The sequence below is a fragment of the Chlorocebus sabaeus genome, chromosome 24 (genome assembly GCF_047675955.1).
Source record: "Chlorocebus sabaeus isolate Y175 chromosome 24, mChlSab1.0.hap1, whole genome shotgun sequence".
In the NCBI taxonomy this organism is placed as follows: Eukaryota; Metazoa; Chordata; class Mammalia; order Primates; family Cercopithecidae; genus Chlorocebus; species Chlorocebus sabaeus.
Genome location: NC_132927.1, coordinates 33,346,209 through 33,369,216, shown reverse-complemented (window position 1 = coordinate 33,369,216; position 23,008 = coordinate 33,346,209). Strand labels below are relative to the sequence as shown.

Below are 23,008 nucleotides of genomic sequence, written 5' to 3'. Positions count from 1 at the left end.
CTCGTGTTCAAGGAAAAATAACTTGAGAGAAGTCTAGGGAGAGGACTGTCATTTGTTTCCACTAATTTTAAGCAAGTGAGAGCTGCTAGAGAATCTAGTCGGTATTTCCTATTATCTTTCTCTTTTTCCTCTTCCTCTGTCTTTGAGACCCACCCTGCACATGCGCGTGGACACACACACACACACACACACACACACACTCTTTTTCTTCTTTATTCCTCTGCCCTTTTCCTCTTTCCATTTCTTCTTCCTCTACCTCCTCTCATTCTTCGTCTCCATCAAATACCCTTTACTCTTTTTTCTTCTCTCTCTTCTCTCCCATGTTTTTCACTCTTTCTCTTCAAACGGATCCCAATAGGGGGATTCATTTAATACGAGAAAAAAAAGTTATTTTTCCTTCACAAATATCATGGAAACAAGTGTAAAACTCATGACCACGATTTAGGTCTGCTTTAGGGAGAATTACTCCTACTTCTCTGTGGCCTCCAAGATGCATCAGAGGACAAAGTTTGAGCTGTCTGGTAACAAATTTGCTGGTTTCACCAAAACATCCTGCATTAGCTATTAAAGGAAGAAACTCCAGTCTGTTTACTGGTGAGCTCTACAGTCTAACTCTTATCTCCCTAATCCTCACACCACCTGTGAGAGCTAAGAAGGCAGCTTAGTTTTCTCCCTCCCTTTTCAGAGTCTTGAAGAACCAGTAAGTGCAGGCACTAACAGTGTGATAGAATGACCAGATTTTTAGACTTAGGGTATTATTGTCTTTACTTCTAGCTGATTTTTCAACTCTGACATTTTCTTAGAGTAACATGAAATCTCTTTCCCAAATAACTTTATCCATTAACCATTAGCATTATCAAGAAAGACAGCTCACAAACAAGAAACAATGACATTAAAGTCAAGTAAGATGTAGTAACTCATGTTTATAATGTAAAGGCATTATGCTTTGGGGTCAGCCTAAGCCAAATGTAGCCCTCAAATAAGTAAAGAAAATTCATTGCATATTTCCTTAGGGAACCTGCTACTATAAAAATGTTTTGATCTGAAGTTTTAAAACAGCTATTTGTAGTTACCAAAATGCCCTGGCATAGGGAATAGCTCTGAGATTAATGCCTAAAGTCCTTGTAAGATAAATAGTATAAAAGTTTTGACCAATGTTTTTAAAATATATACATGATCACTTATGATAAAGAAAAAAATCTGTCCCTGGAAAGGTAATTTAATACTTAGCACTTGCTTACAAAAGATGGGAGACTAATGACTTGTGTTGTTTTTCTATGTAGTTTTAGGTGTTGTTCTCATGATGACAGATAAACGTGCTATTTTCTGGTAGTGAAGAATTTGCATATAATCATCAGCTAATGTTCTTCACGGTTTTTTGTTTTTTGTTTTTTTTGCGATTCTGCATAACCATAGTGCCATTTGCACTAATGGGAGGATCAATATCGGAGTACAGTCAATATTTAATACACATATATTGAGTGCTTGCTTATTTGTCAGCATGCTGTATATCTGGCACTAGGCCAACACAGTTCCTGTCCTGAAGGATCTCACAATTTCATGAAAATAGCGCATTTGTAGTTATCAAAATGCCCTGATGTCGGGGATAGCTCTGAGAAGATTTATTCATTCATTTAAATAAGTTAATAACAATTAGCTAATCTCTGTGTTATAGGCATGTGCAATATATGAGGGGGATATAAGAGGGGAATTAAGGTTCTATGATGAAGTGTGGGAAGACTTCATAGAGAAGGTAGCTTTTGAGATGGAACTTGAAGAATGAATAAGAACAAAGAGAAGTAAAGAGGAGTGCTGTGCCAAGCAGAGAGAAAATCACATGCCAAGACATGGAAGTATGGTACAATTTGCCTACATAAGGAAACACTAGTAGTTCATTATTGTTGGAAAATAAAATATAAGAGTAGTGATAGAAGATGAGGTATCATCAGGAAACTGTAGACCAATCACAGAAATTCATTTTATGCCGTGCTTAAGAATGTAGTTTTTATTCCATAGGCCATAGAAAGTCATTGATAAATTTCATGTAACATGATCATCTTTGATTAGAAAATGTACAAAATAAACTGGGAGAGAACATCTTAGAAGCAGAAAAAATAGTCATTAAGCTACTGCAATATTCCAGCCAAGGGATTCTGAAAAATCTGAACCATTCTAATGTACAGAGATAGCAGGGCTAGAATAGAGGAGAAAGATGTAAGGTATATTTAGGAAATAGAATTGACAGTAGCTACTGATTGATTAGATATGAGTAGAAAGAAAAGAGAAAAAAATCTTTAAATAACCCTCAAGATTTTGCTTGGGCAATGGAGTAGATGGAATGTAGTATCACTCACTGTAATAAGAAAAATGGAAAAAACAGTGAGTTTTGAGAGGGAGGTAGTAATTTGGGGACATTTTCAGCTTGAGATCCTTTTGAGATATCCAAGTGGAGTTGTCTGATAGGCGAGACTCTTCTTTCTAGACTCAAAAATAAGTCAGAGCTAGAGATATTATTGAATCTTTGAATATGGATGCCAGAGGGAATGTTTATAGTAAGACATGAAGAGGATTGAACATAGAATCTTAGAGAACTCCATCATTTAAAGGTCAGGAAGACAGCCAGAGCAATCAGGCAAGAGAGAGAAATAAAAGGTATCTAAACAGGAAGAGAGGAAGCCAAACTATCTCTCTTTGCAGATTATAGGATTCCATACCTAGAAAACCATAGTCTCTGGCCAAAGGCTCCCAGATATGATAAACAACTTCAGCAAAGCTTCAGGATACAAAATCAACGTACAAGAATCAGTAGCATATCTATACACCAAAAAGGTCCAAGCTGAGAGCCAAATCAAGAATGCAATCTCACTCCTAACAGCCATAAAAAGAATAAGACACCTAGGAATACAGTCCATGAGGAAGGTGAAAGATCTCTACAAAGAGAATCACAAAACACTTAAAGTAAAGGAAATCAGAGACAACACAAACAAATGGGAAAATGTTCCATGTTTGTGGATAGGAAGAATCAATATTGCTAAAATCGCCATACTGCCCAAACCAATTTACAGACTCAATGCTATTCCTATCAAACTACCAAGAACATTTTTCACAGAATTAGGAAAGGCTATACTGAAATTCATATGGAACCAAAAAAGAGTCTGACTAGCCAAAACAATCCTAAGCACAAAGAACAAAGCCAGAGGCATCACACTACCTAACTTCAAACAATACAACAAGGCTACAGTAACTAAAACATCGTGGTACTGATACAAATACAGACACATAGACCAATGGAACAGAGCAGAGAACCCAGAAATAAAGCCACACATCTACAGCCATCTGATCTCTAAAAAAGTCAACAATAACAAGCAATGGAGAAAGGACTCCCCATTCATAAATGGTGCTGAGATAACTGGCTTGCCATATGCAGAAGATTGAAACTTGACTGCTTTCTTTCACCATATACAAAAATAAACTCAAATACCATTTGACCCAGCAATCCCATTACTGTATATATACCCAAAAGAATATAAATCATTCTATTATAAAGATACACGCATACATGTGTTTATTGCAGCACTATTCACAATAGCAAAGACATGGGATCAGCCTAAATGCCCATCAATGATAGACTGGATAAAGAAAATGTGGTTAGGCTGGGCGCAGCAGCTCATGCCTGTAATCCCAGCACTTTGAGAGGCCGAGGAGGGCGGATCACAAGGTCAAGAGATTGAGACCGTCCTGGCCAACATGGTGAAGCCCTGTCTCTACTAAAAATACAAAAAATTAGCTGGGTGTGGTGGCAGGCACCTGTAATCCCAGCTACTTGGGAGGCTGAGGCAGGAGAATTGCTTGAACCTGGGAGGCGGAGGTTGCTGTGAGCTGAGATCGCGCCATTGCACTCCAGCCTAGGCAAAAAGCGAAACTCCATCTCAAAAACTAAAAAAAAAAAAAAGAAAAGAAAAGAAAATGTGGTACATATACACCCCAGGAATACTATGCAGCTATAAAAAGGAATGAGATTATGCCCTTTGCAGGGACATGGATGGAGCTGGAAGCCTTTATCCTCAGCAAACTAATGCAGTAACAGAAAACCAGACACCACATATTCTCACTTATAAGTGGGAGCTGAATGATGAGAACACTTGGACACATGGTGGGGAACAATACACAGTGGGGTCTTTCAAGGTGAAGGGGAAGGGAGCATCAGGAAGAACAGCTAATGTATCCTGGGCTTAATACCTACCTGATGGGATGACCTGTGTAAGAAACCAACATGGTACCTGTTTACCTGTGCACCAAATCTGCACATCTTGCACATGTACCCTTGAAGTTATAATGAAAGTTGGAATAATTTTTTAAATAATAAAAATAAAAACAAACTCAAGATGGATTAAATACTTAAATGTAAAACCTAAAACTATAAAAACCCTAGAAGAGGCCAGGCACAGTGGCTTGTGCCTGTAATCCCAGCACTTTGGGAGGCCGAGGCGGGCAGATCATGAGGTCAAGAGATCAAGACCATCCTGGCCAACATGGTGAAACCTCGTCTCTACTAAAAATACAGAAATTAGCCAGGCGTGGTGGCAGGCACCTGTAATCCCAGCTACTCCGAAGGCTGAGGCAGGAGAATCGCTTGAACCTGGGAGGTGGAGGTCGCGCCACAGCACTCCAGCTTGGGTGACAGAGTGAGACTCCGTCTCAAAAAAAAAAAAAATAACCCTAGAAGAAAACCTAGGGAATAGCATTCTGGACATAGGCCCTGACACAGCTTTTTCAACAAAGACTCCAAAAGCAATTGAAACAAAAACAAAAACTAACGAATGGAACCTAATTAAACTAAAGAGCTATTACACAGCAAAAGAAACTGTCAACAGAGTAAACAGACAATCTGCAGAAGGGGAGAAAATATTTGCAAACTATGTGTTAGACAAAGGTCTAATATCTAGAATATGTAAGGAATTTAAACAAATCAACAAGCAAAAAACAGAAAACCCCATTTAAAAACGGGCAATGGACATAAACAGACACTTCTCAAAAGAAGACATACACATGGCCAATAAGCATATGAAAAAATGCTCAACATCACTAATCCTTAGAAAAATGCAAATCAAAACCACAATGAGATACCATCTAACACCAGACAGGATAGCTATTGTTAAAACGTCAAAAAAAAACAGATGTTGGCCATGTTGTGGAGAAAAAAGAACACTTAAACACTGCTGGTGGGAATGTAAGTTCAGCCACTGTGGAAAGCAGTTTGGAGGTTTCTCAAAGACCTTAAACTAGAACTACTATTCCACCCAGCAATCCTATTACTGGATATATACCTATAAGAACATAAATTGCTCTGCCATAAGAACACATACACACATATGTTCATTGCAGTAGTATTCACAATTGCAAAGACGTGGAATGAACCTAGATGCCCATCAGCAGTGGATTTTTTAAAATGGGATTTTTTAAACTGAAATTTTTTAAACATGATACATAGACACCATGGAATACTATGCAGTCATTAAAAAAAATCATGTCCTTTGCAGCAACCTGGATGAAGCTGGAGGCCATTAGCCTATGAGAATTAACGCAGGACCAGAAAACCAAATGCCATATTTTCTCACACATAAGTGAGAGCTAAACATTGAGTACACATGAACACAAATAAGGGAACAATAGACACTGGGGCCTTCTTGTGGGGTAGAGGGCAAGAAGACGGGGAGGATCAAAAAACTACCTATCAGGTACTATGCTCACTATCTGCGTGATGAAATAATTTGTATACCAAACCACTGCAACATGCAATTTACTCATGTAACAAACCTGCACATGTACCCCATGTTCTTAAAATGAAAGCTGAAAGGAAAAACAAGTGAAGATCAGGAAGAGGACAAAGAGTATACAAAGAAAAATCGGATGAAGTCTGCTCAGAGAAGTAGGAAGAAAGGCAAGAAATAGTGCCGTAATGAAAAAACCAGGGAGGATGAAGATTTTATTTATGCCCTTGATTGCTTCACATTTTTTACCAAGCACATATATCTTTTGTAATACAAAAAATATTAATAACAGATTTTAAAGAAGAATGAGAAACTCAACAACAAAAATACAAAAAAAAAAAAAAAAAAACAATTAAATAATAGGCAAATGACTTGAATAGACATTTCCCCAAAGAAGAGACACGAGTGGCCAACAACCATATGAAAAAATGCTCAGCATCATTAGACATTAGGAAAATACAGATCAAAACACAGTAAGATACCACTTTAAGCCCACTAAGGGTGCCCATAAGTAAAGAAGAAAAAAATAATAGTAAGTGTTGAGAAAGAAACAAAGATGTAGAGGAACTGGAGCCTTCATTCATGGCTAGTGGGAATGTAAAATGGTGCAGCTGCTGTGGAAACTGATTTAGCAGCTCCCCTGGTAAGTTCAACATAAAATTACCCTATGACCCAGCAATTCTACTCCTGGGTATACACCCAAAAGAATGGAAAACAGGTGTTCAGACAAAAATTTGTACAGAAATGTTCACAGCAGCTCTATTCACGATAGCCAAAAGGTGGAAACAGCCCAAATGTCCATCGACAAATGAATGGATAAACAAAATATAGTATATCTATACAATGGAATATTATTCAGCCATAAAAAGGATGAAATACTAATACATGCTACAAAATGGGTGAACCTTGAAACCATTATGCTAAGTAAGAGAAGTCAGACACAAAAGGCCACATATTGTATTACAGACAATAGACAGGATAGGCAGACCCCTAGAGCTTAGTGGTTGTCAGAGGCTGATAGAGAATGGGGAGTAAGGACTGACTGCAGAATGGGTACAGGGTTTCCGTTTGTGGTAATGAAAAAGTCCTGGAACTAGATAGGACGATTGTTGTACAATATTGTGAATGTGTTTAACACTGCCGGACTGCACATTTTAAAATGTTTACATGGCAAATTTTATGTCATGAATGTTACGCTATTTTTTAAATGAGAGAATGTGAGGTTAGCAGTGTCTTGTTAGATGAGGACGATAAAGAGGAGGGTCTTAATGACAACACTGAGGGCAGTGTCAGGGAGACAGGAGCAGTGCCAGGCTGCAGTAAGTTGGAGACTAAATCAGACCTGGGATGTGAAGACAGCAGATGAAGATAGCTTTTTCTTGAAGCTGAACAATGAACTGTAGCATGTATCAATACTTCATCTGTCAGTAGTCAGGGAGACACAGGTTCAAGAAAGGTGGTGTGTGTGTGTGTGTGTGTGTGTGTGTGTTTTAAGATGACAATAGCTTGAATACATTTATTTGCTGGGAGAAGGAAGTCCTAGAAAAGACGAATGAAGACTTACAGACAGAGGTAATTGATAGAACTGGATCTTCAATAAGGCAGGACGCAAGTGTGGGTAGAAGCCTTCAGCTTTGTAAGGAAAATGAGTCCTCATCTTTAGAAAAGGAGTTAGTTACCCATGAAGAAACATTTGTAGGTAGGAAACCAGAGGTTGAAGGATTTTGTGCCCAAGGGCTTCTATCAGAGATTCTGAGAGTCGGAAGTAACCTCAAACACCATCAGGGTAAGTTACTGTCAATGCTAAATGCACACTAAAATCATCTAGGTATCCTTTTTTAAAAAAAAAGATATTGATATTGGGCCTTCTCTGCAGAGATTCTGATTTAATTGGTCTGGAGATTATTTTTCAAAAGCTCTTTGGGTGTACAGTGTGGTAAGTATCACTCTTATTCCCACTTTATAGATAATGCATTTGTCTGGTAAAGAATTTGTTCGAGATCACAAAATCTGAGTATGGCAAAGGGAGCCCTAACACCAGAACACAAGTCATTAATCACTATGCTATATAGTCTAATGTTAATAGATAACACTGCAAATAAGGGATGGCTCAGGCCAGCTGCATTTTCATCACAAGTTTAGAGCCTTTTAAAAAATGAAATTGGGTAGGATGTGATGGCTCCCATCTGTAATTGCAGCACTTCAGGAGGCCTAGGTGGGAGAATCGCTTGAGCCCCGGAGTTCGAGACCAGCCTGGACAACAGAACAAAACTTCATCTCCGGAAAAAAACAACACAAAATTAGCCAGATTTGGCGGTATGTGCCTCTAGTCCCAGCTACTCCAGAGGCTGAGGCAGGAGAATCACTTGAGCCCAAGAGTTTGAGGCTGCAGTGAGCTATGATTAAGCCACTGCACTCCAGCCTGGGTGACAGAGCAAGACTTTCTCTCTAAAAAATAAATAAATAAAAATAAAAAATGAAATTGCATTCTTCTTTTATATCAGTATTACTTTTAAGATATTCCCTTATACTCAAAAAGCAAGGTTTGAGTTGCCTCATCTCAGGCTGTTTTAGCTGAAAACAGTCACAGATGGGAGAGGTTTTATTTTGCATCCATAACTTCATCTTCCATAATTTATGTCATCTCTGATGTTTAATAAGAGAGGGTGTATGGTGGAGTGATTTAAAGCATGAGCTTTGGAGTAAGACAGACTTGTGTTGAACCCAGCTCTGGTATATACTAATTATGTGACCTTGAACACTGCGAATCTTCAATTTCCTCAATTGTAAAATGAGAATAAATAATACATATGGCACAGTGTTGATGACAGAAGAAATGAGATGTTTATGAAAGGAGATTAATACAATACCTAGTGTATTGTAAAAGACAAATGGCACTAGCTTTTTATTATTATTATAACTTTCATCATCATACCATCATCAAGTTTCATCAGGAGCATCATGAAAGTCAAAGAGTTGTGTTGCTTCTTTCAGAGATATTTATGGCTTCTAGATTCGTTCTGCCCAATAGAACTTTCGGCAATGACAGAAATGTTCTATAATGTACACTCTTCAATATAGTAGCCACTTGTCACCTGTGACTGTTGGGTACTTGATACTTGGTTAATGTGACTGAGAAACTAAATTTTTTATTTTATTTTAATTAAGATTGAATTTAAATAGCCATGTGTACTTAGCAGCTACCTTACTGGGTAAGCCTCTTACTCCTGCTTGAGTAATTTCTTGACTCAGGTGATCTGTCTGCCTCAGCCTCCAAAGTGCTGGGACTACAGGCGTGAGCCACCACACCTGGCCAGTAACTTCTTAGGAGATATCATGGCTGGGTGCTGTGGCCCATGCCTGTAATCCCAGCACTTTGAGAGGTCAAGGCAGGTGGATCACCTGAGGTCAGGAGTTTGAGACCAGCCTGGCCAACATGGTGAAACCCCGTCTCTACTAAAAATACAAAAATTAGCTCGGCCTGATGGTGCTCACCTGTAGTCACAGCTACTCGGGAGGCTGAAGCAGGAGAATAGCTTGAACCCAGGAGGCGGAGGTTGCAGTGAGCCGAGATTGCGCCACTGTACTCCAGCCTGGGTGACAAAGCGAGACTCTGTCTTAAAAAAAAAAAAAAAAAAGAGAACTAACCTGGGCAACCAGCACAAAACCCCCTCTCTATCTAATGAAGTCCTGTGGAAAGGAATAAGGAATATCTGTCTTTGTATACTCCCATTCTCATTGATTCATCTCCCGGGTATTTTTTTAAGGTAAGTGAAGAAAAGTATACATTTACATTTATATTTATTTGAGTTTATTTGAATGTATAGTGAATATAAATATAAATTTGAATATATATAATATTCAAGTAGAGAAAGTATAGTATGTTTGTTAAAAGCATTTGTGGCCGGGCGCGGTGGCGCAAGCCTGTAATCCCAGCACTTTGGGAGGCCGAGACGGGTGGATCACGAGGTCAGGAGATCGAGACCATCCTGGCTAACACGATGAAACCCCGTCTCTACTAAAAAATGCAAAAAAAAATCTAGCCGGGTGAGGTGGCGGGCGCCTGTAGTCCCAGCTACTCGGGAGGCTGAGGCAGGAGAATGGCGTGAACCTGGGAGGCAGAGGTTGCAGTGAGCCGAGATTGCGCCATTGCACTCCAGCCTGGGTGACAGAGCGAGACTCCGTCTCTAAAAAAAAAGAAAAAAAGAAAAGAAAGAAAAAAAAAAGAAAGAAAAAGAACAAAGAAAATGTACAGATTAGCCTGGAATATCTTGTCATCTTATCAAATAGGAAGGAAAATATCCAGGATTATTAAGGGCATGTCAAAAAGATCCGGGAGCCTCCTCAGAGATAGTCCTTCTTGCCAAGGATGGAACAATCTGACCATCAGTAAAGATACGGTTTGAAGCCCATCAAATGTGTTTAAATTCTCATTTGTATAGTGATGTTTAAACTCACGAATTCATAATGCTACTAAAACAAACCAACTGGTTGCTGTTAGAGGATGCTGGTCAACAAACTCATTAGTTGAAAGCTGGTAAATAAAGTGAAAGAAACAAGCATTAAACCTGGCATTCCTACACATGCAATACACATGGTTAACCAAATACTATATCAGGAGAATGTGTTCTTTTGAAACTATTCCACGCTGGGCATGGTGACTTATACCTGTAATCCCAGCACTTTGGGAGGCAGAGGTGGGGGGATTGCTTGAGTTCAGAGCTCCAGGCCAGCCTACGCAACATAACAAGACCCCCGTCTCTACAAAAAATGCAAAAATTAGCTGGGCATGATGGCACTCAGCTGTAATCCCAGCTACTTAGGAGGCTGAGACAGGAGGATTGCTTGGGCCCAGGAGTTCCAGGTTAGAGTGAGCTATGATTGTGCCTCTGCACTCCAGCCTGGGCGTGAATGAGACCCCATCTCAAAAATCAAAAACAAAACCATACCATGAAGATACAATTAGAAAAACAAAAACAAAAAATACAGCTAAAGACTCAGCTTCTTCAGCAGATAAGTTACAAGAGAGGAAGATGGCTGGGGAAATCTATAGATTAAAAGAGATTTAAGGCCAGCATGGTGACGCACACCTGTAATCCCAGCACTTTGGGAGGCCAAGGTGGCCAGATCACGTGAGGTCAGGAGTTCAAGACCAGCCTGGCCAACATGGCGAAATTCCCGTCTCTAAAAAAATACAAAAATTAGCTGGGCATGGTGGCAGGCACCTGTAGTCCCAGCTACTTGGGAGGTTGAGACAGAAGAATTGCTGGAACCCAGGAGGTGGAGGTTGCAGTGAGCTGAGATCATACCACTGTACTCCAGCCTGGTGACAGAGCAAGACTCGCTCTCAAAAAAAAAAAGAAAAAAAGACATCACCTAGTGTGATGGTTAATTTTATGTGTCAATTTGACTAGGCCGTGATATCCAGATAGTTGGTCAAACACCAGTCTACATATTGCTGTGAAGGTATTATTTTTATTCTTTTTTTCCCCAACTTTATTGAGGTATAATTGACATATTAAAGTGAAATTAACATTTAAATCAGCAGACTTTGAGTAAAGCAGATTATCCTCCATAATTTGGGTGGGCCTCCTCCAATCAGTTGAAGACCTTAAGAGAAAAGACTGAAGTCCTCCAATGAAGGGGGAATTCTGTTTCCAGATTGCCTTTGGACTTGAGCTGCAACATCAAGTCTTCCCTAGGTCTCCATCCTACCAGCCTACCTTGCCAGCCCTCAAAATTATGAGTCAATTCTCTCTCTCTCTGCGTACACACACACACACACACACACACACACACACTCCTTATTGATTCTGTTTCTCTGTAGAACCCTGACTAATATACCTGGTCCCCACATGTGGGCCTTACTTGAATCTTCATTCACATAAACAAACTGTTGAAATGTAATACTGACTAAACACGTTTTATATTTAAAAATGATTGTTAATGTATAATTGTGATAATGGTATTCTTGGATTTGCTTCCAGATAATAAGTGGCTAAAATTAGCCAGGCATGGTGGTGGGTACCTATAGTCCCAGCTACTTGGGAGGCTGAGGCAGGAGGATTATTTGAATTCAGGAGTTCAAGGCTGCAGTGAGCTATGAGCACCCTACTGCACTCCAGTCTTGGCAACAGAGTGAGACCCTGTCTCAAAACTAATAATAATTATAATAAGTGAAGGTGGGCGCCCCCTCTCCCAAGACTGGTCGTTAGTTGATTATTGTTGAGAGCGAGTGATTAGTATGTGGAGGTTCATTAGATTATTCTGTCTATTTGGATACGTTTGCTATTTTCTGTAATAAAATGTTCTTGAAAGTGTTTTCTGTAGTAATACATTCACTTGGTTCAAAAATAAAAATGATACAAAAAGGTACACATTGACAGATGTTACTCCCATCTCTGTGTCTCTCTCCTTTGCCATGGTGACCAACAGTCCTGATTTGCCAGGGATGCAGGACTTTTAGTGTAAAAACTGGGACAAAAGTCAGGTGTGGTGCCTGTAGTCCCAACTACTTGGGAGGCTGAGGGAGGAGGATTGTTTGAGCCTAGGAGTTCAAGGCTGCAATGAGCTATAATTGCTTCACTGCGCTCCAGCCTGGAAAATATAGTGAGACCCTGTTTCAAAGCAAACAAAACAAAACAAAACAAACAAACAAACAAAAAAACTGGGACGGTCCAAGCCAAAACAGAATGGTTGGTCACCCTACACTTACCTCTTTAAGGAACCATTAGTGTTAGATTTTTATTTATTTATCTATTTATTTACTTATTTTGGCTATCCTTCCAGGATTTCTTTACAAAAATAAAACAATTATATCTTTATAAAATAAATATTTAATATTATCTTTATAAAAATGAAACAAATATTGTTTTTCACATTTTCTCATAAAAAGGTCATGTTATATACATTGTTCTATACCTTATTTTTTTTTCCCTTAACAGTATACCCAAAAGATTTTCCCACATCAACACATAGAGAACTTCTTCCTACTTTTTTTTTTTTTTTTTTTGGAGACTGAGTCTCGCTCTGTTGGAGTGCAGTGGTGCCATCTCGGCTCACTGCAAGCTCTGCCTCTCAGGTTCACGTGATTCTCCTGCTTCAGCCTCCCAAATAGCTGGGACTACAGGTGCCCACCATTAAGCCTGGCTAATTTTTGTATTTTTAGTGGAGATGGAGTTTCACCACGTTGGCCAGGATGGTCTCAGTTTCTTGACCTCATGATCCACCCGCCTTGGTCTCCCAACATGCTGGGATTACAGTCATGAGCCACCATGCCTGGCACTTCTTCCCTCATTTTTAACAGTTTCATCATGTTCTATTGTGTGGATGTACCAGTTTAAGTAGCTGCTGATGAATATATGGGTTGTTTCCAGTGTTCTGCCATTGTAAATAATGCTGCAATGGATCACCTTAAATATACATGTGTTCCATATGCAAGCATATCTTTAGGATACATTTCTGCAGTTGGGATTCCTGGGTCAAGGGGTAAATGCTAAACAAATTTGTAATTTCGATCAGTTTGCCAAATCCCCTCCATAAAGGCTGTACTATTTTTAATTCCTACCAGTCATGTATAAGAGTATCAGTTTTCCCCATGGCTTATAAAACAAAGATATGTAATACTTAAAGTTTTCTATTTGTGATTTCTAGCAAACCATTTTAAGCTCATTATTAAAGTTTAATATGCACATTCATGTAACAAATATACAGCTTGATGAACTTTGCACAGTTGAATACATCTAGGTCAGGAAATAGACACTGCCAGCACCTCAGAAGCCCTTCTCATCACTACCACTTCTCAAAAAGGTATCATCATCCTGATTTGTAACAGCATACATTCGTTTTACATAGTTTTGTACTTTCTATGAATGGAATCATACCGCTAGAAAAAGAAAAAAGAAAATCAATAAATGTATGAAAGGGCAAACGTGAAAGTTGAGGATCAACTGCAAACTGGCTCCCTGACAACTCTGTATGCCTGAGTACTCCATGAAACATCCTCCATACCTCTGAGGGTTACATGTGTGGCAGATTGAAGACTGCCAGCTAAGGTACACAATGTCCACTTAAGGTGATCTTCTGAAATGGACTTTTTTTGAAAAATGCTTTTTATTATGAGGTGAAAAGAAATTGTAAACATAAATTGTTACTATTTTTCCATATAATTATGCCATTCATTAGGTTCTAGGTGCTATGGATATAAGAAGGTGAGCAAGACACAACCTATGCCCTCGAAGATCTTAAAGTTTATTTATAAAGATATGTATTTAAGTAGTTATAGAACAAAATAGTTTGCAATTCGTTACATTAAAGCAACATTATATAGTCAAATTTTGTTTAAATAATTTTATGATCAAAGTGATAGTTTTCTCAGATACACATATGTATATATACATTAATTATCTTTATAAGGGGAGGCTTGCTAATATAACTTAAAAGTCAAAGGTTAGTTCTTTCAAGCAACAGGCCTTGCTTGAAAGATCCTAAGGCCGTGAAGATTCTAAGGCCATAGATTATCATCTTGAAAAGTTAAAACACTGATAGAAAGAATAAAACTGTTGCTTCAGAGTATAGAACATTCAACGGGAAAAAAGAATGTGGAGAGAGGCCGGTCGGTGGCTCAAGCCTGTAATCCCAGCACTTTGGGAGGCCGAGACGGGCGTCAGGAGATCGCGAGGTCAGGAAATCGAGACCATCCTGGCTAACACGGTGAAACCCCGTCTCTACTAAAAAATACAAAAAAACTAGCCGGGCGCGGTAGCGGGCGCCTGTAGTCCCGGCTACTCGGGAGCCTGAGTCCGGAGAATGGCATAAACCCGGGAGACAGAGCTTGCAGTGAGCTGAAATCTGGCCACTGCACTCCAGTCTGGGCGACAGAGCGAGACTCCGTCTCAAAAAAAAAAAAAAAAAAAAAAGAATGTGGAGAGAAATTATTGAACATGTTTTAAAACCAGGAAACTTTGAAGAGCAATTTGGCTAAATCTAGTTTAAAGTTTATTTGTGAAAAGCAGCAATTCCAGCTCTGATACAACTCAAGTGTAGGCACAGGAGACTTGTACAAGGCTGTTCCACAACATTATTTGTAATAAGAAGCATGGAAATTAGGAAAGCACAAATTGTCTACTGGTAGGAGAATGAATAAATAAAATGTGGTATGTGGAATACTCATACAGTTGATTACTATACAGCAGTTAAAAATGAATGATATTGACTCACTTAAGAAATATATACATATATTGGCAGGCATAGTGGCTCACATCTATAGTCCCAGCACTTTGGGAGGCCAAGGCGGGAGGGTCACTTGAGCAAAGGAGCTTGAGACCCGTCTGGGCAACATGCTGAAACCCTGTCTCTACAAAAAAAAAAAAAAAAAAAAAAAAAAATACAAAAAATTATCCAGGTGACATGGTGCACACCTGTCAGGAGGCTGAGGTGGGAGGATTGCTTGAGCCTGGAAGGAGGAGGTTGCAGTGAGCAGTGATAGTGCCACTGCACTCCAGCCTGGGAGACAGAGTGAGACCCTGTCAAAAAAAAAAAAAAAAAGAAAGAAAAGAAAGAGAGAGAGAGAGAGACAGAGAGTGAGAAAGAAAGGAAAGGAAAGGAAGAAGGAAAGAAAGAAGGAAAGAAAGATTGAATGTTTACTTGCCAAATGCTCTTCTAGGTGCTGGAAATTCAGCAATGAGCAAGACAGAGTCCCTGCCCTCAGAGAACTTACAAATAGATCCACATATACTAGCATGGATAGAAGACAGAAACATCACAAAATAGACTGTGAATCTTAAATTTGTAAATTCTTAAATTACCCACTGAACGATCACACATATTATTATGTATATGGGCACATAAATGTATTCTTTAATGACCTCAAACAATACATACAGATATTATATAGGGTTGCTTTGAGGGAGGGAATGTAGGCAACAGGACTGCAAAGGTAGGTCAAAGGGAACTTCAACTTTATCTGTACCTTTTTTATTAGAAAAAAGATAAGCCAGCGTTTGATAATATTAACAGTCAATTCTGCATTTTGGAAACAAGCATATTTGTCTTATTATTCTCTGTGCTTTATTTATTACTTTCTCAAAATTAAAGAACATACAACAAGGGATTTTAGTATTTTACAGAACAGAAGGTACAATTCAGCTGGGCGCGGTGACTCGCGTCTGTAATCCCAGCGCTTTGGGAGGCCGAGGCAGGTGGGGGTGGGCGGATCACCTGAGGTCAGGAATTCGAGACCAGCCTGGCCAAACATAGCGAAAACCCGAAAACCCGTCTCTACTAAAAATACCAAAATTTAGCAGGGAGTGATGACGGGCGCCTGTAATCCCAGCTACTGGGAAGGCTGAGGCAGGAGAATTGCTTTAACCCAGGAGGCGGAGGTTGCAGTGACCTGAGATCATGCCACTGCACTCCAGCATGGGCAACAGAGCGAGACTCTGTCTCAAAAAAAAAAAAAAAAAAAAAAAAAAAGAGAGAGAACAAAAAGAAAGTACAATTTACAGACAAGAGTCCTGGAGAAGTTAGGTTCAATCTAGAAATAGAGGGGTTGTTTCTTCCCCTAAAACAAAAGAGCAGAGGAAGCAAGAGATGAAGAAAAATAGAAAATAGGATAGGAGTGGAAAGTTGAAGGAGATTGCAGATAATCTTGAACTTCTCAGTAAAGCAGAAAGCAAGATCATCTTCTGAGTGCAAGGGGAAGGGAGATCACACAATGAGTTTCAAAAATATGAAAAAAGCTTTTAGACAACCAATGGAGGAAACTAATCAGTGAGTCTCCAAGAGATTAATAAAAGGACTACCAAGCAGCAACAAGAGCCAGGTCAGGTTTGGTAGAATGAATTTGCAATGAACTGAATCAATGGTTTCATGTTTTTCTCCATCACGACTTGGTAGCCTAGAAAAAAAAAAAAGAGAGAGAGAGAGAGAAATTAATTGGTAATGGTGAACATGATTTAGGGATTGATTGGGTACACACTTGGTGGAAGTATAAGGTGATATGTTCTAGAGTGATAGTTAAAGCATCTTTTCAAGTTCTCAACTTGAAAGACTGGATAGAAAAAAAAATGGAACTGGAAAAAGCTGTGGCTGTCTTGGACTAAGGGTTGGCAAAGGCACGACATGTATGTTAACTATTCTGTCTACAGGCCAGGCCATAGATAGAAATCACTAATAGATCTTGGTACCCTTTCTTACCAACTCAGTACTCCGGGAACTTAGTACCAGTAGATTAGAGAGGACACACAATTAAAACGTATCAGACACACCTGTACCTACAGGGGGCTCCTCCAAAGCAGTAAACATGTCATATTAATCTCTGAATTCTCAAGTGTCCTACCTGCCACATACTAAGCTCTCATTCAGTAAATGATTGTGGAAAGCAAGAAGAAAATTGTGGGGAGGAAGCGGGGAAGAGAATAGTCTGTGATGAAAAAGAAAGTAAGACTAGGGTCAGAAAGGGGAGGAGCACAAAGCTGATATCTTTGAGATAGAACTAAAAACAGTTACAGGTTTGCCTCTTCTAATGAATGAAAAAAATATTAAACAGGTTGTTAAACCATAACTCTAAATTTTCTTCTATTAAATTTTCTCTTTTCTTTCTTGGAAAGAGTTTTTTTTGGTAACTTAGCCTATGAAAGGCTAACTTTAACTTCAGGCAGAGTGTCTAATATAAAAGTTTTAACATCTAAACATTTAAAAACCAAGAGTTCACTAATGTTTTGTTTATATAATATGGATGTTCTGAGGAATAAATACCTTCTGTCACACTGTTACAGAACTGTAATATTTTCAATTGACAAAAGTATGGGATTTTTGTGTTGATGATTTTTTCCATAAGAAGCATGAAGAATTTTGGCTAAAGTCTGATATAATATAGAAAGTAGGGAAAATATTTCTGGTTTTCTGATCCTTAAAGAGAAAATTTAAGATACTTAGTTGTTTGAATTTTTCAACCATTGATAACTGTAATGAATTATGAATGCAAATGGTTTTAGTAATGCTGTCTTAACATTTACCTGAAAATAAAATTAACTACTTTTCTCTGCATGACTCAAAAATTTGTCTTACATGGTTGCTCTCTAACTGGTATTTTTAATGGGAAGATTGGATATTTTCCTTTGTTCATCATCTGAACTGCCTCTGATGAGCTCATCATGAGGCAAAACATGCCAAGCCTTCTTATCAGCCACATCAACCATGATGAGGCCAGCGATGCTTTGTTAACAGATATTAGCTGCAGATAGCAGAATACAAACAAGGCTTGAGTATGGAGGTACAGCCTTAGGAAATATGTGTAAAGTACTTAAAATAAAGGTACCTTCCAGCCAGCCACAGTGGCTCACCACGCCTGTAATCCCAGCACTTTGGAAGGCAGAGGCAGGTGGATCACCTGAGGTCAGGAGTTTGAGACCAGCCTGGCCAACACTGTGAAAGCCCCGTCTCTACTAAAAATACAAAATGAGCCAGGCATGGTGGCGCATGCCTGTAATCCCAACTACTCGGGAGGCTGAGACAGGAGAATTGCTTGAACCCGGGAGGCAGAGGTTGCAGTGAGCCGAGATCGTGCCATTTGTACTCTAGCTTGGGTAACAAGAGCAAAACTCTGTCTCTAAAGTCAAATAAAATAAAGGAGGCTGGGAGTGGTGGCTCATGCCTGTAATCCCAGCACTTTGAGAGGCTGAGGTGGGTGGACCACTTGAGGTCAGGAGGTCAGGAGACCAGCCTGAACAGCATGGTGAAACCCCATCTCTACCAAAAATACAAAATTAGCTGGGTATGGTGGCACATGCCTGTAATCCCAGCTACTTGGGAGGCTCAGGCAAGAGAATTGCTTGAACCAGGGAGGCAGAGGTGGAGTGAGCTGAGATTGTGCCATTGCATTCCAGCCTGAGCAACAAGAATGAAACTCTGTCTCAAAAATAAATAAAAATAAATAAATAAATAAATATACCTTCCCTTTATGATACATATATAATGGAATATTATTCAGCCTTAAAAGGGAAGGCAATACTGAAAACACAGATAAACCCTTATGACACTATGCAAGTGAAATAAACCAGGCATAAAAGGCCACATATTGTATGATTCCTGTTTTACCTGGTACTTCCCTAAGGAGGTGGGGAGAATGGGGAGTTATTGTTTAATGGGTACAACATTTTAGTTGGGGAAGATGAAAAAGTTCTGAAGATGGATGGTGATGATGCTTGCACAGCAATGTGACTGTACTAATACCACTGAATTGTATACCTAAAAATGATTAAAATGGTAAATGTTATGTTCTATATATTTTATCTCAATAAAAAGATAAAATAAAGGAACTTGCAACTATATTTTCATGAGCAAAGGAAACTGTGACTGATTCTGACTCACTAGAATATAAAATAAGTAGAAGACTTATTTCCCCCCGAAAATGTTGCAACCCTATAGTAAATACACTTACATTACCACGTTGGCACCAAATTCATTTTATTAAAAAACAATTGGATAGGACATGTAACAAAGAAATGGCATTTGATTGTGAGATAAAAAGAAAAAATTTTAAAGTGTATCCCACATCATCAAAAATGTATCACCTCGTGGCCTCCAAAGCTTTACTGGAAATAGATTAGAATTAGATTACAGCTATATTACTTTGGTAGGAGATGGTGTGTGTAGTTTCTTTTCTTAACAACAACCTAAAATGTTCATTTTGGTTACTAGGAAAAACCAAAAGTAGAAACACTGAAGAGGGGAAGTTGAAAATGTGAAGATTGCTGAAATATGCTAGTATAACCAACACATGCAGGGCAAGGTAGAAAAGTAAATTGTATTAATGTACTCGTGTTACCAAACTGCTTTCTTGGCCTAAAATTATACAGCATGTAAAAAGATACCCAATAATGTCAATGACTATGTAGGAAATTGATAACTACTCAACCTCCTACTCCACTCTCCACCCCCACAAAAAATAAAATAAAATCTGAGCCACTGAGCTGCACAGCACTGTCAGCGGCTTTGTTACCCTGAGAAGTGCAGAGGGTCGGTGGAAATTACCCTGTAATGAGCAATCCATCTGGCTGCACCTACAAATGGAATAGAAATGCCACCCTTGACTTTTCCATGGTAGTAAATTAAAGCCTAACGTATAGTTCTAATTGCTAACATTTTCTCTCTAATTATGGTTCAGTTTGGCTAGGATTTCCGACAATCCCCTTGTTCTCCTAAAGCAAACACCAGAGAATGTTCTAACCCCACTGGTGGCATTTATTAATAACCCCCTTGACAGATGAAAAAAATCATTATTCTATATAAGACAGGAAAAGATTTTCCAAGTAAAAGCTAATTGATTTTTTTTAAAACCCATTCACACGCTATAGAAGAATTAATTTTATAAAGAGGAAAAGAATACAATAGTGTCAAATAAAAACAGACTCATACATAGTATCATGCAGCCTGGGCACTGTTTGGGGTGCCAGCTAGAAAAAGAAAAACAAAACCTGATAAACGTATAAAAAAATCCATGCATACTTATTTACTGGGATGAAGAAAGAAGAAAAAGAGAGCTCTCTTGTGAAGGATTCTTACTTTGTGCCTCCATGAAAGAGATAGGATATGATAAGTTAGTTTCGATGATGGGCAAATACAAACACATATAAAAAAAACTGTTGGGAATGCTTCCACAGTCTTCTGTTTAATCTCTTTCATTCTTACTTTGTAAAAGGCATTATTCTTTTAAACAAATGTACAAATACATGCTAAATACAAATCAGTATTTATCTACAGGTCTAGCTCTCATCAAACAGTATACAGCTTCCTGAATGACAATTAATAACTTGGAAAAAAGTAAGATTTCTGATATGCTAAGAAGAGGCATGATAGAAAAAAAAAATACACTGTTTAAAAAAAAAAAAGGTTTCTGAAAACAACACTTCAAATTACCTAGTATAATACTGAAATACAACTTTATAAAGCAAAGCAATGGTGGACTCAAGGTGGAGGGAGCGGACGCGCTGGGGAACAGTGAGAACCGTCCGTACAAGTAATGAGGCACTGTCTTCAGAAAGCGGATAATCAATATTAAAACAACCTTAAAAACAATCTGCTTTTGCCGAGTATGATGGTTCACACCTGTAATCCCACCACTTTGGGAGGCCGAGGCTGGTGGATCACGTGAGGCCAGGAGTTCAAGAGCAGCCTGGCCAACATGGCAAAACCCCGTCTCTACTAAAAATACAAAAATCAGCTGGGTATGGTGGCTCATGCCTGTAGTCTCAGCTACTTGGGAGGCTGAGGCACAAGAATCACTTGAACCCAGGAGGCAGAGGTTGGAGTTAGCCCAGATTGCGCCACTGCACTCCAGCCTGGGCAACAGGGTGAGACTCTGTCTCAAAAAAAAAAAAAAAAAAAAAAAAAAATTCTCCTTTTTGGTATCATACCCAGGTGCTGATCATTCTAAACAATGTAAGGAATAAAATAATACTCTCCACAAAAATAGTTTGTCTAAGTTCTAAACAATATTTGTGGTTACTGTTAAATTTTAGTAATATAGTTGTACACTTCAATTACATGATTAAGTTTTAATAATGTAGTGGACAAATTCCCCCCAGGTGTGAGTCTGTGAAATCAAAAGTTTGCACATTTTTATTCCTTAGGCTTTATAATCACTGCATTCTACATGAAAGTTCAGAAAACTGTCAGGCACATTGTCCCCAACATATATGGACTCAGCTACATATGTTCATTTTGAGAGTCAGTTTATAAGAATTGAGAGCCATTGAGTTTGCTTTGGGTAGTTTGTCTTTCAACTCAGTGATACTAACTATATATTCTTGCATATAAACAATAGATTTTAAATGAACAGTAGGAGTACAATGATTGTGGTATTTGTCTGTTTTTTGTTAGCTATAACAATACTATAGACTGGGTAATTTATAAAGAAAAAGAATTTATTACAGTTCTATAGGCTGGGAAGTCCAATAACGAAGTGCTGGCATCTGGTGAGGGCCCTTTTTGCTGCATCGTAATATAGCTGAAGGCTGTGGCAAGAGGTCGAGAGCTTGCCAGCTCAGCTCTCTCTTTCTCTTCTTATAAAACCACCAGTCCCACCATGGGGGCCGCACCCTGATGATCTTATCTGACCCTAATAACCTTCTAAAGGCCCTACCTCCAAATACCATCAACGTATGAATTTGAGGATTAAGTTTCCAACACATGGATTTTGGGAAACACATTCAAACCACAGCATTCAGTCCTCGGCCCCTGAAATTTATGCCTTTCTTGCATGCAGAATACATTTATTCCATTCCAATATCCCCAAAATCTTAAATCATTCCAGCACCACTTCAAAAGTCCAAAGTCCAGAGTCTCATTTTCATCAGATATGGGTAAGACTCAAGGCACAATTCATCCCATGCAAATTTCCTCCAGCCATGAGCCTGTGAAATCAAAACAAGATATCTACTTCCAAAATAAAATGGTGGGACAGGCATAGGATAGACATTCCCATTCCAAAAGGGAGAAAGAGGAAAGAAAAAAAGGGGTAACTGGTCTCAAGTAATTCTGAAACTCAAAAGGGAAAACAGCTTTAAACCTTAAAGCTTTTATTCCATATACCACCTCCTAGAAACACTGCGGGTTTAGACTTTCAAATCCTCGGCAGTACCACCCCTATGGCTTTGTTGCACTCTGCTCAAGCAGCTGTTTTCACATGTTGAAGTCTCATGGAATCCTTCCAGCCTGGCATTGCACACTGGTAGTTGTAGTCTGGGGTTTCAGGGGTGATGCTGCCCCTGCAGCTCCACTAGGCATTGCTGTAGTGGGGGCATTCTGCGGTGTCTCCGCTCCTGTGGCAAGTCTCTGCCTGTGTCCCCAGGCTATTTATGGCATCCTTTAAAATCCAAGTGGAGGAAGCCATGCCTCCACAGCTCTTGCATTCTGTGCACCTACAGAATTAACGCCAGGTGGATACCATCAAGGTTTACAACTATACTTTCAGGAGTGGCTGGTGCAGTCACACTTGGAGCCATTTGAGCTTCAGCTGAGGTGGCCGAGAAGCACTGCACTGGAATGCAGATAGCAGAGACTGGAAGTGGCATTGGGAAGTAACTTGTCCCCTGAAACTATTTTGTCCCCCCAGAGCTCCAGGACTGTGATGGGAGGGACAGCCTGAAAGATCTCTGAGATACTTTCAGGTTCTTCTCCCATTAGCCTAATGAAGAGCCTCTGGTTCCATTCTGCCCATACTCATCTTCTCAAGC

General features: G+C 39.2%; 1 long non-coding RNA gene across 1 annotated transcript in view; it reads right to left on the bottom strand.

The window, feature by feature from the left end:
• LOC140710037 (uncharacterized) overlaps positions 1–16,948 on the bottom strand; it is a 30,211-nt gene extending 13,263 nt beyond the window's left edge. Inside the window, exon 1 of the long non-coding RNA XR_012090904.1 lies at positions 16,574–16,948. This is a non-coding gene — a long non-coding RNA (uncharacterized lncRNA). The remainder of the gene's footprint in view (positions 1–16,573) is intronic.
• Between the last annotated feature and the right edge of the window lie 6,060 nt (positions 16,949–23,008).